Source organism: Petromyzon marinus, chromosome 39, assembly GCF_048934315.1.
Source record: "Petromyzon marinus isolate PM22_M1 ecotype Great Lakes invasive population chromosome 39, UKy_Petmar_22M1.pri1.0, whole genome shotgun sequence".
NCBI classification, from domain to species: domain Eukaryota; kingdom Metazoa; phylum Chordata; class Hyperoartia; order Petromyzontiformes; family Petromyzontidae; genus Petromyzon; species Petromyzon marinus.
The window spans coordinates 15,530,457-15,548,731 of NC_133705.1; the positions used below are offsets into that span (position 1 = coordinate 15,530,457).

The 18,275-nt window shown below is 47.2% G+C and overlaps 1 protein-coding gene across 7 annotated transcripts in view; it reads left to right on the forward strand.

The window, feature by feature from the left end:
- The first annotated feature begins 576 nt into the window (after window positions 1-576).
- Window positions 577-18,275, forward strand: part of LOC116950457 (neprilysin-like) — a 120,228-nt gene continuing 102,529 nt past the window's right edge. For 2 of the 7 annotated variants that reach the window (XM_076072936.1, XM_076072938.1), the window contains exon 1: window positions 577-811. The gene's annotated coding sequence lies outside the window, so the exon portion shown is untranslated. The remainder of the gene's footprint in view (window positions 812-18,275) is intronic. The other 5 variants (XR_012946430.1, XM_076072941.1, XM_076072943.1 and 2 more) reach the window with 4 other exon arrangements.

Consider the following 18,275-nt stretch of genomic DNA (forward strand, 5'->3'; position numbering starts at 1 on the left):
AAACCTGCTCTCACTCTATTTCTTTATTTGGCATCACGCTGCCTTGGCAAACGATGCACGCACGCGCAATCCAATTAATCTGCTCTCGGTAATGAAGTGTACTTCGAGCCTGTGCCACGGGTAAAAGTCGACCTAAGCACATCGCACAGGATCGGATCGACTCACCGACTGTGACCAATGCCGTGCCATTGTGTTCCGTATCCGCTTTATTCTGAATCGAGAGTCGTAACATGATTCCGGGTCACCCGACGATCACGTTTGTTAAATCCCTGATCCCACACAACCCTGTGTAAGAAATAATCCCCATCGTGGAAATGCCCCCAAGGATGCTTTGCATCAATCGGGTGGATGAAGCCGAATCCAATTGAGCGACCATTGTTGGGTAGGCGGAGTGGGAGGGGCATCCCACGCCTGCCGAAAGGATGCTGAGGTTCACGGGACCCTTGATTTGAATTGTCCATTTTCAAGGTGAAGCCAATGGATGCACCCAGCTGTGAATGCGTAGGGCGGATAGAGGGAGAGACAGAGACAGAGAGGGAGAGAGAGAGTTACAGAGTGTGCAGAATAAGTACCTTCAAAACGCTTCTCTGGTGTGTGGTAGAAAAGAAAACACACTCCTCGCCCCCCCCCCCACCCCCTTGCCCACGAGTGTGCGCGAGTCTTGAATGTGATATTTTATAAAACCTCATCAATCGCTGGAGTTTAGCATCGTGGCGGTTGCTAACGGTGAAGGTGCAGCGCCGCAAGAGCTCGTTCACGCCACCCCCCTTGAGGCATCTCGAGAGAGCCTTCCCTAGTGGCCATTTCGAAGGTGAGCTAAAGTGAGCGTCATCGTTAAATCTTCAAAATTGTTTGTTGTCCTTCTCCCCATACCTCCGATGGCTGCGTACGGTGCGAATTAAGTTGAACATAGTTGGCTGTGCTTTGAGCAATACTTTAACGAACATTTGATGTACCCTGGCTCTTAACAATGTTCACACTGGAACCGACCTGCAATGCCTTTCAAGGGGTTGGTTACTTTAACTGTACTATTCTGAAGAAAAAAATATTCCAACTAACAAAAAACTCTGAAACATTTTTAGGCATAGGTTTGACGTAATAATGTTCTTCGAGTGTGGATTTTGTCTCAGGAAATAAAATGCTTAACATGGAGGCGATACGATCAGTCTGACGGCGTTCGATGTTAAAGTCAAATAATTTCCACTCTTTTTTCTGACACATTCTGTTGCCTGACACATTTTTTTTCACAAGGATGTAATTTAATCCCATCTTTGCAGAGTCTAGCTTTGAACAGCGATCATGCTTTAGCAATAAAACCATTACTGGAGGCTGCAGGGGCCAACAGTTTAATTGCAGTGATGTCTGTTGAAGAATGGATTTTTTGTTCATTTTTTTATTACAATTCTTATATTCTGAAATTACTTGCTGCAGGTGGTGAGTGTTCAGTAAGGATGAGCAATTTTCAGTCCATGCAACAGTCAGCGTGTGGTGTCCTTTTATTAAACCGCGGACAGGCACGAATCACACCGGGAAAGAATGCCTGTCCAATATTTAGCTTTAAGTTATTTAGATTTATTTCCGTTGTCCAGGTGGTTCAGGGTCACAATACTGAGGCTGCACCGCCGACTTCCCGATCGCATGTGGCATTAGGCCACCCGTAATTACAAAACTGGCTTCTCTTGTTCAGCGAGTTGGTGGTATCAGCCCAAGTAGCCAATGACTGTACAAAATAATGATCCCATATTAAATTCCAGAGGCAAGTGGCTGGGGAACGTAAAAAGCTGGCATCATCGGTGCAACTTCCGCACCAAAAAGCTCAAATCCAACCGCCGACCTCTAGATGCCAAGCCACGCTATGTGCTAACCACATCACACCACGGCAGTGTTCTACCTTTCACACGGCGTTTGACAAAAGGTTTGCTGCCTGGACTCCTGTCTGGACTCCTGGCTGGCGTGCAGCCAAATGCACGTGCGAGGCGGTGACGTCGCGGCGTGCGCGTGTTGAACTCCCATCGCCACCGTACGTAGCCAACCGCGCAAATCGGAGGTGCGGGGTGGAAGGGAGGACAAGAATGCGTGATGACGTCTCCCCGCGTGCCACAGCATCGAGACGGATTTTGTGCGTCGCGTTGGTAACGAGGTGAGGGAAGGAGACTGCGGATCGAGATGGAGGGAGGGACGGATAGACGTGGAGGAATGGAGAGTAGAGAGTCGGGGAGAGAGTGAAAGGGCGTGAAACAGATAGGTAAGCAAGAGAGAGAGACGGCAAAACGGAAAGGGGAGAGCGTTGGAAAGTGGCAGTGGGGAGGGAGGGTTTGGGAGAAGCAAGAGAGATTGAGATGGGAAAGTGAGCGGTGACGATAATGAGAGTGAGGAGTGTGAGGAGTGTGAGAGAGTGTGAGAGAGTGTGAAACAGGAAGAGAGGTGTAGTGGCGAGGGAAGTGGGTGAGATGCAGTGGAGAGAATGAGAGCAATAGAGAGGGAGGGAGAGAGGGGACTCGGGAATTGAAAGACACAGCTACATCGAGACATATATCGATATACAGCACAGGGAAGGAAAACGAGACACAGGACTCTATCTAAAATTAAACGGTTTGCTGGCTGGCTGGGAGGGATGGACGGACAGATAGCTAATCACATCTAAAGAACGGGCTGCTAGTTAATATATACAATCAAATTAACTTTTCCCCTTTTTTTCTTTAACCCTATTGGCTCTGATCAACGAAACAAAACCTCATTAGGGATGTTTTTGCGACAGACGGTACCTTTGAAGTTTAATTATTGCACCTTCAGCGTGCAGAATGGCCTTTAACGTGAAGACTTGGGGTGGGTGGGGTTGTTCGTACGTTGATGTTAAATTGTTGATGTGGCTCTTATATTCAGTCATGAAAAACCATCTTGAACCACTTTCGAGGAGCTGACTTGGTCAGAATTTGATCAATACCGTGGCACGTGTGAATAATATCTTTGTAAACGGGACCATCTTGTCGGGTGGGGGAGGGTTAATGACAATAATTTGTCATAAAACTATTACGTGGCCTAACCCTTAAAAATAGAAATTGTACGTATACATTATATATTTGAACCTTATGGCGGGACGCCGGGGTCCCATAAGCCCCCGGCTCTCGCACAAACTGCGTTGCGACGTCAGTTTATGGCTGTTGAAGGCGACCGATACGGCTCTACGCGATGCGCTAATCAAAGTTTCAAAGTTTAGTTTCATCTGCGAATTCGTCCTCACTGCGCTTGGACGACACGACAACAGAATGATCCGCGCCAGGCGGGTTTATGTGCGCGGTGGGACGGAGTCGCTAAAAATAAATGAATAAATTATTATAGATTTTACCATTTTTAAATCCGTTTATTCGGGGACCCCGGGGTCCCGCCATAAGGTTCATTTACTATATGTGTATTCTGTACAATGCGTTGGTGCTGCATGGCTGGGTAAAAATGGGAACTGTAGCATAATGGAAAAGTGCAGCAAACAATACATCTTTCAGTTCGCTGGCCTTGAGTCGTCCCTGAACGACATTCAGACGAAATATTGAACCCCTCCTTTCTACAGGAAAAAATAATAGATGAACCTTTTTGAAAGCATAAGTTTCATGAACACAATGATTCCCCCCCCCCCACCCCGGCGATTCAAATAATAGTTCTATTCGACTAGAAATATCTCTTGTCTTATTTACCAAAGCAGGGAACGTTGGCTCCTCGAATGCCTGCAGAGATCATACGAACACACCCAGTTTGCAAACGGTGTGCATGAATAATGAAACATCGATTCTTTACACAGGTATATTGTATGCTTAAGATTCCAAGTACACTTCATTACCGCGAACAGATTAATCGGATTGCGCGTGCGTGCATCGTTTGCCAAGGCAGCGTGATGCCAAATAAACAAATAGAGGAGTGAGAGCAGGTTTGCAGTGCTTTCGTTATGAATTGAACTTAATAAGGAAGCGTGTCAATGTGCCCTAGGAACAATGTAACGTTTTCAGCGACCGTGTGTTACGTCCTATAATTCACGGATCGTAAAACGTGGAGACGACTGGCAAGTAAAAGGGAACAAAAGGCTGAAAATCACACAGGCACATAGCGAGATGTGTGCTTGGGAATTGCACTTCAGAGGCAGGAAGAGGAAATCACAGAGAAGACGATGTCATGCATAAATGCACCTCTGTATTGGATTATATCAGAGTTTTGTTTTAAGATAACAACGAAAGGTAACAGTAAGACAAGGGAGATCCCCGTATGCTGTGAGCGTCACTCTTCTGCCCTCCATTGTTGCTGGAGGTGTGACTACACAGAATCACACAGGCCCGATCTTGACACCCCCAAGACAAGGCAGCTTTACATCCTTCTGTACGTTATCAGCTCAACTCGCACCTCCGATTAGCACGGTTGGCTACATACGATTAGAAAGAAGTTCAACATACATGAATACATATACACCTCCTCTCTAGCCCGTGCAGTTACCGTTCATCCCCCTCTATCTGAGGAGACGGAAACTCCTCGGGCAAGCGCTGGATGACCCAGCCAATGGAACCTCATCTGCTGGAGGTGCTCACTGATGGATCTGTCCAGATCGTTCAATGATCTGTGAGCTCCTAACGAAATCCAGTCCGGTTAAACGCGGGATGGATCGGAAGCAGGACAGCCTGGATGTTTCAATTCGGCACAGATGTTCCTTTAAAAGGGTCCACGTTTCACAAGCACAGAGAAGAGAGGGACATTTAGACATAGATAGCTATTGTCCAAACAGTTCCATAGCACAAGAGTAGGCAGGTTCATGGCCGGTAATTCACACGGCCGGACAGAGACATTGCACGAGCAATCATCGTTTCTATACATTTCTAAGTGAAGCGTTCGCGCCATTCGTGCGCACAATGAATTGATTGTGCAATCCATTCAAAACCGAGAATGCCTCGTGAATGTGGTGTGCGTGTATTGCCATGGCAACCGGTAATTCTGGGAAGAAATGGATTTCAAACGCTCCGGACCTCCGTAAGCCAGACCCACCCCATCGCGTTTGAAAAGATTGCGGGCTCTTTGTTTACGGCGTGACGTTACCTTTGGCTTGTGTGCAAGGTGGCGCAAATCTATAGATTTTAAACAATCCCCGTTGAGTGGGCCGATCACACTTGTGTGTCTTCGATGCATGGTCTCTTGCCCGTTGAATCACTATGATTAATTTCCATGTTAATAGCGGTGGCTCAGTGGTTCGCGCGTTGTGCCGTCAACCCCGGCCGCTTGGGTTCCACGCCCAGCCAAGGCTGACATCGGTTGCGAGTGATATCTAAACTGCCTCTGGGCGTCCGCTCCGTTAACCCACACTGACCAGGGTTGGTGAAGTATGGTCAAACAATACAGCATCCTTCATGACCGCCTCGGTAAGGGGAAGCCTTCATCCAGCAGTTGATTGATGTTTTGCTACGCAAGAAATCCCTGCACCAGTTTCGACTTTCTGGGTCTTTCCGGTATTCCAGAGCACCACCCCTTCCAAACTACAGGACCTTGTCAGCTCAAAAAACAACGGTGATGAAAAAACGAATTCTGAGCTGCTTTAGAGTAATCTAGGGGCGCAGATAATGGAGGTCGATACGTACGGTGGGAAAACATTTCAGCATGCATTGATGTAATGGGTCTCGATGGGATTGTATCCCACAGGACCTATTTAAAAGTTGCAGGGCTTTAATCAACAAGAAGCATCTGCTTATGTTTGCAAGATAGATGGTAATAAACCTTTGTAATTTCTACTAATTACAGTAAACAAAAGTTGCGACATTAAATAAGGACAATTATGTAAATTAAACTTCCGAAAATGCACTGACAATGCGGCTTTGTGATTATTATCTAAGATGCAATGCAATTACTGGTTCACTGCCAGAATTAAACAATTAGCGCAAACATTACATTTCATCCGGCAGTTTCGTCCCCTCGTTCGGAAAAATTAGTTTCGACTCCCTCTCGCACTGCCCAGCATGGTGAAGTATGGTCACATATCCCGCAAGACACATGGGAGGCCCTCTCCCAGCGTTGGATTGGCATAATAGGCTAAACATGTACATATTGAGACTGCGAGATAGGGTCCAATGATGTTATTGATGTATCACTTGTCCCACCATTTATATTTAGCTGTCTGTCAAATAAGAGTGATGGGGAGCCAGTGTTGTGTCAAAAAGATTAGTGGTTGTGCCATGTAGCTCTCCAATCTCTTTTCAGGCTGCACCGCATGTTGCTCGGCACGATGTCCAACGTTTTGCTCCACGTGTTAGGAGCTTCTGCAGGAACCAAATTGAAATTTCAGAAATTAAGTTCTAAAGAAATAACTCCCAGCACGTGTTGTGAAACATCGGTTATAATTCCGGAAAACACCACGGTACAACTCACCACTGTGATCTCTACATTGGGTCAAACTTAACATCTCTTAATGTTCGACGGCTTGTGCACCAGATCTTATTTATTCACGATGTACTTACAAAAAAATCCGCAGACTACCTACTGGATCTCCTCTCTGTTTCAAAGAACAAATTTGACGTCAGGTCTTCGCTCATTTACCAGCTTCACATTCTCTATTTCCGTACAAAAACCGGAGGAAGGGCCTTTGCTATTGATACCCCAGGGTCTGGAATGCTATTGCCAATAAACTGCAACTTGAATCACTACCTATGAGATCTTCACTCAAAACTGCTCTAAAGGAGTTGTACACCTAGCTGCCACTGCTATTCAGTGGCCTAAAATATGGCTCTAGTATTTGGTGTTACATGTTATTTATGTAGTTTATTGTAAAAAATTCGGTCACAGTCCCTATGATCACTGTTACATTGCATTTATGGCATTTATTTTGGTGATTTCGAAAACGTTTTTTTTGGTTTGGCCATGTTTTTGTTTATTGTAGTACGGAGTTAGACTGATGGCCTAAATCTTAGTTGTCTTGTGGTTGTTGTTGTTGTTGTTTGACTTGCATCCCACTGGGATTTTTGCACACAGCTTGGTGTACGGTGCTATTTCAGGAATATTTTGATGTTTTTTTTTCCTGGATTTTCTGTTTGCACAGTCACATAGTCACTTTAAGATGTTTTCTTGTTCATGTTTTTGTTTGTTGCGGTTGCACCCGATTCAAGAGCCGAATGGCTCACAGGGCTATACCAAATAAATGGAACTATGAACTATGTTTATTAATCAATGGATTGATGCACCATAACACCCCCCCCCCCCCCTTACCCACTAAAGCTCGGAAGATTTGTAAACAATCTAAGCTTCAGTTTGGTCGCAAACGCACAAAGATGAGAGAGATGAAAGACGAATTTTGTTCCAAAACAAAATAAAACATTAATGCCTGTTTGCACACAGGAAGTTAAAGATGAAAAAAACGATATAACATCAGAAAAAGTACGATATGAAACGATTTCAAAAGGCCTAAAAAGAATTCCCAGAGCAATAACATGTATTTTTTGTTCAGCTTAAAAGAAATACATTTTGCATGGTATTCTGCCTGTAATCAATAATTCAAGCGCTGGAGGATGGACACATGCGGATTGAGAGGGTCGGCTTGTGTCGCTTGCTCTTTGTAGGCAGTGCACACAAACATCAGTAATCTCTACACCTCGCTGTCGGAACACGGCTTACTGGCATAGATTTTGAGCATGCCCTGAGCTCCCTTCCATTCCAAACAAAGCCATTGGTGGTGGCTCCAGCGTCGTGTAGCAGTATCCACCAACATAAGCGTGGTGTGGAGGACCGGAGGCCATGGTGTTGGTGTGTAGGTCATAAGCGTGGTGTGGAGGACTGGGAGCCATCCTTTAGGTGTAGGTCATAAGTCTGGTGTGTAGTACTAGGAGCCATCCTTTTGGAGTGTAGGTTATAAGCGTGGTGTGGAGGACTGGGGCCATCCTTTGGGTGTGAAGGTCATAAGCGTGGTGTGTGGGACTGGGAGCCATCCTTTGGGTGTGTAGGTCATAAGCGTGGTGTGTAGCACTGGGAGCCATCCTTTGGGTGTGAAGGTCATAAGCGTGGTGTGTGGGACTGGGAGCCATCCTTTGGGTGTGAAGGTCATAAGCGTGGTGTGTGGGACTGGGAGCCATCCTTTAGGTGTAGGTCATAAGTGTGGTGTGGAGGGCTGGATGGAGAGCGGTAGTGTCGTGGTTAGTGCACTGCGCTACGAACCTGGCGACCCAGGTTCGATTCCCGCTCACGGCCAACACCAGTGACGATTTTTTGAACCTGTCCTGGGCCTCCCCTAGGTCTACTCAGCCTCAAATGAGTACCTGGTGCGGTGTGTAAACATCGCCACTGGGGAGACAAAGGCGGCCGGTCATGGTGTTGGCCACACCACCCCCACGTGTGCCGTGGCGGCCTTTATTGGTGCTACTCGCAAACAGCGGTTGCCCCAACAGTCTGTTCAAGGCTATACGGGGGAGCTTTGTCTGTGTGTGTGTTCTCATTTATTGGATGCTTTGTGCTCTGCAGTACAGAAAATAAGACCTCAGATGTGTGGCTGGACCACCTCTTTTAAGAGCCCTCTTCAAAGCCCATTGGGGGGTGTGCAGGATACCCTTAGGATCAATAATTGAAGGGTCAATGTCGCCTTTGAACCACAGCTCAAGCTGTCCCGGACACAACAGGTCATCTCATTGGTAATCAGTCGATGCGTTATCTAACCAAGCGATAGTGTATTGTGACGTGTACATTTTATATATATATAACAGTGAGCTGTCTTCCATAATATAGGTTTTTTGGATTAGATCGCGTAAATACATAAACGTGTTCTTAAAACCCGCCACCACCCGACACAGCCAACTAGTAAGGGTTGTCACGTAAACATAACATGCCAATTCGTCACTAGTACAGCACACCGGTGTGTTGGAGAGCCGAGCCACAACATTTACAATCTGAGTACGACGTTTCGCCAGTAATTACAGCTAGCTTCACCAGGCAAGAGCCAGATTTGTGGATACCTGTTTAGTTCCGTATAATAAGGCGTAGATGTGGTTACCACGCTTCTGTGCTCTTGGTCGCGAAAGCCTACGTGTTAAAGTGAGCTGTCTGTTTGACATGGAAAGGATAGACCACGAGCGGGTAAAATGGAAATTCAGTTTAATTTTTATTAAACTACATGGCAATGAATTATCTTCATCATTAGCCACGATCGATCCACTGCTGGATGAAGTCCTCCCCAAGTCACCGCCGTCTCTCATGAGTCTCCAGTGTCCCAGATACACGTACAGCACTTGCACAGTGAGCTGATTTCAGCATTCATTCTCCGCGCTTGACGACCTTTAGGACACGCTCCATCCCTTCGCTGCCATTCCCTCATTATTTTTGACCATCAGCCGTCGCACCCATCTAGCGGTGATGTGTATTTCCCAAGCCCCGCTGAAAGTTGTTAATCATTTGAATCATGTCTTTAGTCTGCATTATACTTTAATAAACTACTGTGCTGTATTCTTAGTTTTTTCGGTAAAGTCACGTTGAAGAGAAACAACAAAATAATAAAATATATATAAAACAATAAAAAAATCTTCTCTCACCTGAAGACGACCGTTTGAGTTATGGTCGAAACGTCGTGATAATTTTTTATTGTTTTATATATATTTTATTATTTTGTTGTTTATCTTCAACGTGACTTTACCGAAAAAACTAATAATATGAATTACTGCAGTCACGAAAGCTTTAAATCAAAATTTACTGTGCTGTAATGACGTCTATATGAACGACCCGATAGGGCTTTCCTACTCGTTGGTACTCTTCTCTCAGAATTGCTCTCGAGGAGTTGTACACCCCTAGCTGCCACTGCTATTCATTGGGGTAAAATAAAATAAAATGTTTCGCTCCGGATGACGCTGCAAAGTATTATCTATATTTTGATTTAGCGTGCTGATCTTAAAGGTGCATTGAAAAATTTGATACTCCGACTGATGCTTCTGTTGTTGTGGAGTAACTAATGCAGTCAGCTATGGCTCTAGTATTTGGTGTTACATGTTATTTATGTAGTTTATTGTAAAAATCCGGTCACAGTCCCTATGATCACTGTTACGTTGCAATTATGGCTTTATTTTGGTGATTTCGAAAACGTTTTTTGGTTTGGACATGTTTGTTTTGTCGTAGTACGGAGTTAGACTGATGGCCTTAATCTAAGTTTTCTTGTGGTTGTTGTTTGACTTGCAACCCACTTGATTTTTTGCACACAACGTTGGTGTACGGTGCTTTTTTCAGGAATATTTTGCTGTTTTTTTAATGGATTTTCTGTTTGCACAGTCACATAGTCACTTTAAGATGTTTTTCTTGTTCGTGTTTTTGTCTTTTTGTTTGTTGTGGTTGCACCCGATTCAAGAGCCGAATGGCTCACAGGGCTATACCAAAATAAAGAAACTGAACTGAATAAAACTGGTAATTCGAAGTATGCCTATATGATTTAATTGTAAAGGGCAGTGTTAATTTCATAGACGTTGGTCAGAAAGTATTGCATTCAAGAAATCTGCGTTGCACTCGCAGACATACTTTCAGTGATGTAAGTTAGTCTTTGAGGGCGGTGATAATGGGGGATTTGCGCGTTGAATGTTGCTAAGTTCCTACTCACAGTGAACGTCAGCGGTGAGTTATATCTCAACCATTCCTGTTGCAGCCCCAATGTGCATTCACCAACCCACACTGACCAGAGTGGGGAGGTTTGGTCAAGGACCGATTAGCATCCAGCAGCTAATTAACAAAGGCATTCATGCAGCAGTGGATCGATCACGGCTGGCGGTAATTACATTTCAAGAAATTAAACTAACAGAATATGCAGATTAATTGCCTATTGTTTTAAATTGTACATGTGTATAAAACATTAGACTTTCTTTTTTAATGAGACAATTGAAGAATTTGCAGGGAAAGTCATTTAAACGTAAATTCCGCACATCTGCCACAAGCACTATAATTATTTGGGGTACTGAAGTGAAACGCTGGCTAATTAGTATCACATTTCAATGTAAATTTTGACACTGCAGTACAGATGGGAATCACAGAAAAGATCAATATTTGAATTCGTGGCATTGTGTTGACACTAATTATAAGGCTATCAAACCCAATGCTTCTGATGAATTTGGGCAAACACAATGAGAAAGCTGAGCACTGTAATTGGAAGGAACCGTCGCCACCACCATCATCATCAGCAGCAGAGTAATAGATCACAGGTGCACATTTGTGGACCGCATGCCAGTTCAGCCACCCAGATACGAATACACGCGTCCCCTTACAGACGTGCGATCTCAAAATGCTGTAAAATTTTCCAAATGAGACTGCGTCGACGAATAATATTTGCACCATGTCAGCCAGTGATGTACTCTGCATGTGCAATGCACAGCCCTTTTAAATCCACTGCTGGATGAGAGTTTCCCCCTGCTGTGTTATGGGTCGTACCAAGTTAATTGAGCACGCTTCTTAGGGTACAGAAATGGCGCGACACCTGAATTCTCCCGGAAAACCCTTGCAGACTGCGTTGTGGTTGCTGAGAATCCAGCTTGAAATGCTCGTTGTCCCAATCGGGAAAATCAATGAATCTATGTGTGGACCTGAGCAGGAGCTTAAATAAATGAACGTGAAACGCGGTGGCCGAGGTTTAACTGGATAAGGGCATCCCTTTAAAAGCAAAAAGCGGTCCTTTGAAATGGAGATGAGAAATTGATTGGGCCCCCGCTTCATTTTGGCTACTAGGAAGCAGAGCCGCCTGCCCTTTACGCTGCGTGTGACGTCTGATGCTCTTTCCTGGACATGGATATCAGTGCTGCTATCACGCCTAGTTGCTAGTTTCTGCCTACCGACCAATGTCTCATTCACGCTTTGGCTGTTGAGGGTTTCCTTCCTGCGTATGGTTTCCGATGGCTATTGGTTGGATTACGGAGAACATCTACGAAACTCATCCCCCCCCCCCCCACTTTCTCACGGATAAGAGGAGTTCGACTGTGCTCTTGTCGCATTAAATCTACGCCGTTGGCATAATCAGCATGCACATCACCTTGCTGTGAAGGGAGAAAATCTTGGAGCAGTAATCTTGTCCAAAAATGTTGTGGGTGTCTCTCTTTAGCGATTTCTAAACACGTTGAAGGGGCGCAAACACCCACAACACCAGCGGTGGACTCGCCCTACAAGGAATGCACCTTATTGTGGCTGTTCATGTGTGGTCCTATAAGCGGCCAAGTGTCTCCCCGGTAGAGTGAGCAGCTGACAGTCACCAAGCGTGACCCTCCGATCGATTAATGGCAGTCTATACATGAATACTGCTGGGTTGATAGAGTTGGATTGGGAATTCGGAAAATTGTACTGTTGTTTTAATTGCTGTCACAGTGAGTTGAACCGCTGACCTCTGTATTTCAAGTCCAGGATGCTTAACAATATAACTGAAGCAGTATTTCCCCTATGAACTAGAGCTAGCCAATTCTTACGATTCCTAGCCTAGAATCTGACTTCACCTTGCCTATGCATGCGTAGTGTAATAGCGCCGGCTGGTGGACAGCGGCGGCAGCTGTGGTGGACAGACGGCGCACGCGCCGGTGAGGGCGTGCACGGAGTGTGGCAGAGAGGAGGAACTTGGGCAAGGGTCACGGAGGACCCCATCTGGAGGCCCCTGGAACCTGCTAGCGGGTTTGAGAATGGAGGCGTGGTCAGGGCGGGGCCAGGGCCACGCTGGTAGGATAAAAACAGCCGAGAGCGGGGGGCTCGAGGCCGCCGGTCCTGGGAGTGGACTCGTCGCTGTCGTCTCGTCGCCGTCGTCGCTGAACGTCTCCAATCGACATTGCGCTACGAAGGAAAGCAGCTGGCTCTCTCAGTCGGCGCCGTCAGTGTTAGATGGATGGTGTTGCGTACAGGCTGGGCTGAGCTGCTGTGGAGAGTGTGCGGACGAGACCGTGAAAGTTGTTAATAAAGACAGTGCCTCCTAGAACCGCTGTCTCTGAATCGTTGACACTACACATATGTATATATATGCGTTTGTACAGAGCTTGAATCGTACTCAAGCAATTATCTATTGTGGCGTAAAATTAACCTAATTTTTCGGGAAACAAGAATTACCAACCTCCTCAACCCAATGCGCATCCTTTCCGTCACTGAAATGGTCTCCACCTTTGGGTGCACACATTCCTACACTTTGTCAATGTGGTCACCCACGATGCATCTTCTACCACGAGGCAAGCATTGATCCCAACGCATCAATTGACGCTCAAGTAAATCGACGGACGTGGAAACATAGCGATGCTCTAGTTAAAGATTTTACCCGCATGGATTTGAAGAGCGCTGTGACATACCGAGAGCGGCGCTGTTTAAACTCTGGGGGCCGAGAAGTGAGAAGTAGCTCTCTGGACTCAAGCAGCCCTTGTGAGTGCCACTTCAGAGGCAGTGGCCTTCAAGAGGTCCGCATTGCTCTGCTCGTGGGGTGGGATTTGACCACGACTCCCCCGGGGACGGGTCACCGTGACCTTGGTGAAACTTGGATGTGTCGCGTACGTATGCGGGCGGGTTGGTCAATCCACTTCCAGCCAACCATGGGCGATGGATCCCCGCTCCACTGCGTGAGCTGCTGCCCTCTTCGGTGTAGCGTTTGAGTATCCTTGCCTCAAACTCTCCTTTTTGTCCATGCCCCCCATTATCCACTCTGCCCACCCCCCATATTGATACGCATAAAATCTGATTTGCTTCATCTAAACGCCATGCAAAAAAACACGAGGCACCCAGAAGTGGTGGATATATGCCGTATCAGAATCAGAATATGTATTTATACTGGAGGAATACTATGAGCTATAAAGCTCCTTTTCACAGATGTCCACTAGTCACAGGTGTCCAGTAGTAAACACATTCAATCACCTCCGATTAGCACGGTTTAGCTATGTATGGTGCGAAAGAAGTTCAGCATACAAGCAAGGCAGCTGGAGCATAAAAGTGACTTCCCAATGTGCCTGAAGAAGAACGTGCCTAATCGATGTGTACTGCCTGCAATCGTCTACATGGATTAGAAACATCCCATCGACAGAGAAAACGGAACAAAATTTGATGAAGTGTGGAGAGTTTGCAACCTTCGAATAGCACCGAGACAGAGACGAGGAACACATGAATCGCAGAATACACGCATGTTAGAGGCGTCAAATTCAATGTAAAGTAAATGAAGTTGACTTGGATGAGGACCCGTGGTCAAGGCTGGAGGAGTGGATACGTTCAAGAGGGTGTCCACCGTGGGGCGATTGAATCAGCTCGGGTGCATGAGCTGCAAGGTCTGTTGCATTGCGATACCGTGAGATGCGGCAAGGACTTTGGGGTGGCCTTCATCCAGCAGCGGATAGATGACAACTCATGATGAGGATGACAGGAACCTGGGGAAAGAGAGGCTGGCGGAGGAGGTTTCCAAAGTCGGGCGAGTGCGGGGTTGGGGAGAAAGATAATTATTTCGTGCTGGGGTTTGGTGATTGAACACAGTAGGCGTGAAAGGAAACAATCAGTTTAGGAGAGGTCCCTGACATAGGTCGAGATATCATGGTGTGACGATGACCTTAGTCCTTTCCGTGCCGTGCCACGCATCAGGCAGGACAGCTTCATCACACCTTCCACTCTTCAGCCAGCCGCAGCCAAGTTATGGTGGTGGCGGTGGCTGTGACGGCGGTGATGATTATCTGAACCGGTTCTGGGCTTCCCCTCGGTCAACTCATCCTCAAATGAGTAACCTGGTGAGGTGTGTAAAACATCGGCACGAGGGAGCCAAAGCTTGCCGGGCATGGTGCTAGCCAGACTACCCCCTCGTGTGCCGTGCCGGCCTTCATAGATGCTACTCGCTAACAGCACTTGCCCCAATAGTATGTTAAGGCTATACGTGGGATCTTTGTCTTTCTCTTTTTGGTGGCGGCGGTGGTGGCGGCGGCAGCAGTTGCGGTATATTGGACGCCGAGCAGCAAACGCCGTGTCCAAAAAAAGCGAGCAGGGCGGTGTCGTGAAACGCTCCGCCGTCTCTCTTCGCCAACGCTGTCCACACGCGGCACTGCGGCCAGAGGGGACCGCACCGTGGCCAGAGAGGACCGCACCGTGGTACCGCAGCACCGCGGCCAGAGGGGACCGCACCGCGAGACCCGCCGGACGCGCCGAGCTGACGACGCAATTCATCATCATCGACAGCGAGGAGAGCCCCCCCCTCCCCGCTCGCCCCCTCCCCTCATCTCTCTCTGCAGATAATCGCTGCTCCGAGTGGAGAGGCGACAACCCCCATGCTCGCACCTGTTGCTCTCTGATTGGTCCCAATTAAGAGGGAAAATGTAAACACGCAAATGTGTCCTGAAGTGGAGCTCGGCCTCTTGACGTCGCCCGAGTTCTGCTCGTGCGGGGGGGGGGGGGGGGGCCGCGTTTACCGCACTTCAGAGGCTCGGCATCCATCTCGGCGGCGAGCTTTTATCGCCTTGCTCCAGCAACGGGCCGTTCACTTGGACGAGGGGTTGATGGATCGTCGAGGCGCTGCATGGATCGAGGGTGCGCGCGCCAAGTTGCGGGAGCGCGACGCGCCCAGCGACTCAGTACGAAAATAAACCCCCGACCGCTCAACTGGCTGATATCAAGTTGACATTGCTACCCCCCTTCCTCCCTCCCTCCGGCCCCTGGTCTTCCCCCAGTATGTTAGGTAAAATTTCCCCTTTACCCTTTCCTATCCCCGTATGAATCCTAACGTCATTGGCCGAGGCAGCGAGTCCAATTCCCCCACTCTCCACCCCGCCGCGCCAAGTTCCAGTTGCCCTTCGCGGAGTTTTTGTTCCCTGCCGACGGCGATCGGCCAGTTGTTACGGGGCTAGAGTCATGTTGCAATTTACAAAAACAAAAATGTGGCTGTAATAAAGGAATGTAGATATTCATGAGTGGCTTTAATGAACAATGCTGTATCATGTTAATCATTGGTCCAGATACGTTAAAATAAGAATTCTGTAAATTAACGTGGAATGGTTATTATCTAGTTTCAAATTGATTGGGTAATCCTGTAATGTCATAACACCTTGTTGAGGACGCTGGGTCAGGTGACACATTTATTATAACTGCCCGGATCTTGTGCTGACGATGCTTGATGTAGTTTCAAGTGAAACATTGTTATCTGATTGCCCAATGTGGTTGTAAGACCGGGTGAGTTGAAGCAACAATAATAATTGGTGCGTTGTTAAACGCATGTACACGTGACCATTTAATTTTTTTGACTATCTAGGATGGCGGAGGTTACTATGACACAGTTTTGCCCAGACCCATTACGTGGCCTAACCCGTACGTTAATTACCAATTATAACATCGGTTGCGAAAACCTCGGTGCTTAGGTTGTGAGTGAGTGTAAGTATGTCTGTTGAACCTCTTTCGTAACGGTACATAGCCAACCGTGCACATGGGAGGTGCGGGAGTGTGTAGGTATGCCCCGGCAAGCCTAACAGGATCTGGCTCTAATGAAATAAACATTTGGAGCATGTCCCCACCCACCCCCCCCCCCCCTCCCCGTTGCGCATGATGCAGAAAATCGAGCACCTTACACAGTTTGGTCCTCCAGCCACTTGAGCCGAAAATAAATGGTCGGTACTCCCCACGGCGACGAATGCCCACGACGAATGTTGTGACGAGTTTTACGTCTAGATGATAAATATGTATGATCGCACGGTCCGAGTGTTTCTCATCTTATGAGAAACCCAGCCGTTAGAGACGGGGGTCCCCGAGTATGTTTGATGGCGGCGAATCGCGTTTTGGGGAGAAACAAAACCGCTTGAATGCAATTTGAAACATCTCGGAACAACTCGAAAATAAATATGAAGCGTGCAGAGGAAGCGGACCCTTCATACCGTGCACCCCGTGTTCTGCCCACAGCAGGACACTGGCAGCACGTGCCACCACAGGTGGCTCCGAACAACCTCCTTGGCTCCTGCGCTAGTTTTGCCGTTCGGGGAGTGCAGTGTATCGAGCCGGCGATGCACTTTGATAGAGGACAAATGAAACACTTTTGACACTATTGTCCGCGATAATGATGTAGGCTTGAACAAGCCATTCAATGGTAATTCTACTATTGATTGCTGAATGACATTTGTCATTCCACTTATAGCTCACGAAGCAAGAAGTCTTCTGAGAAGGTAATTTGCAGGGCCGCTCCTTGGCGATGTACGCGTGTGAACGTGCACGGTGAGTGTAACCTACTGCGGAAAATTCAACACATGTTCCGAGTGTGGAGGGTGATCGATAAGCTCTAATGCCAATCATCCAAGTGTACGAACATTTAACATCAGGGCCTATGCTGTAGGCACCTGCCAATAAGCATACATCGCCACTTTGACGTTGGCCGTGGCTAGAAATAAAGCTCAGTTCGCGGAATCATATTACAACACGGTGCAGTGTGCTCATCATTGTGCCACCACTCCACCGTGCATCCTGCCCCCCCCCCCAAAAAAAAAAGATGCACTTACAAAATGTTTCTACGATTTTGACGGTGAAAAGGGATAAGCTGTAACTAAACAACGAGACCGTTTTCAGAGACCCATTTCGCTCGGCAGGCTTTAATCTTCACCTAAAGAGCTTAATTCGCCATTGTGCGCCGCATTTCTAGGAAATTGGCCAATTTGCGCGAGAACTGCAGAGTCGAAGCCAATCTCTGCACGCTCTTCATTTGCAGAAACGCAACGCCGATATCACTCAGCTGGCAGCGAGGTTCGAAATGCGAACGCAAGAGTGCGGGGAGACGTTATGCTCGCACGTACATAGCCGACGAATGCCGATCGGAAATGCGGAAAAATGTTTTTTTTTTAAATTAAGGTGCGAAAATGTTTCGATACTCACATTGAATGCTGCATGCAGCATGTTGGTGTTTACACGTAGAGGTAGGAGTTCTACTGTGAGGTTATGGTTAAAGCACTGAACCTACAATCCAGAGGTCACCGGTTCGATTCGACCTCCTGGCACGGCTGGTTAAAATAATGTTTCTTAAATCCCCCCCCCCCCTCGCTGCGGTCCACACAACAGTGAGTGGTTGTTGTGGGTGGTGTTTCTGGTCGTGATGTAATTTATCGGACAGCAACTTGACTGGGGAGGAGGAGGAGGAGGGACATTCTATCACGCAGCTTTTGGCTGGCAATCGAACAAAGACGATGACCTTTCAGACGCACTCCTGCGGCCGCCTGGAACGCTCTCCCTTCCGATATTAAGAAGCCACTGCAGCTGTGTACTTGTAAATAATCAAGATTGAAAACTAATTTCGTAAAAACTGCTTTTTTGTATTCTTGGTTCTTTCGGTAAAGTCCTTCCCCCCGATGCGA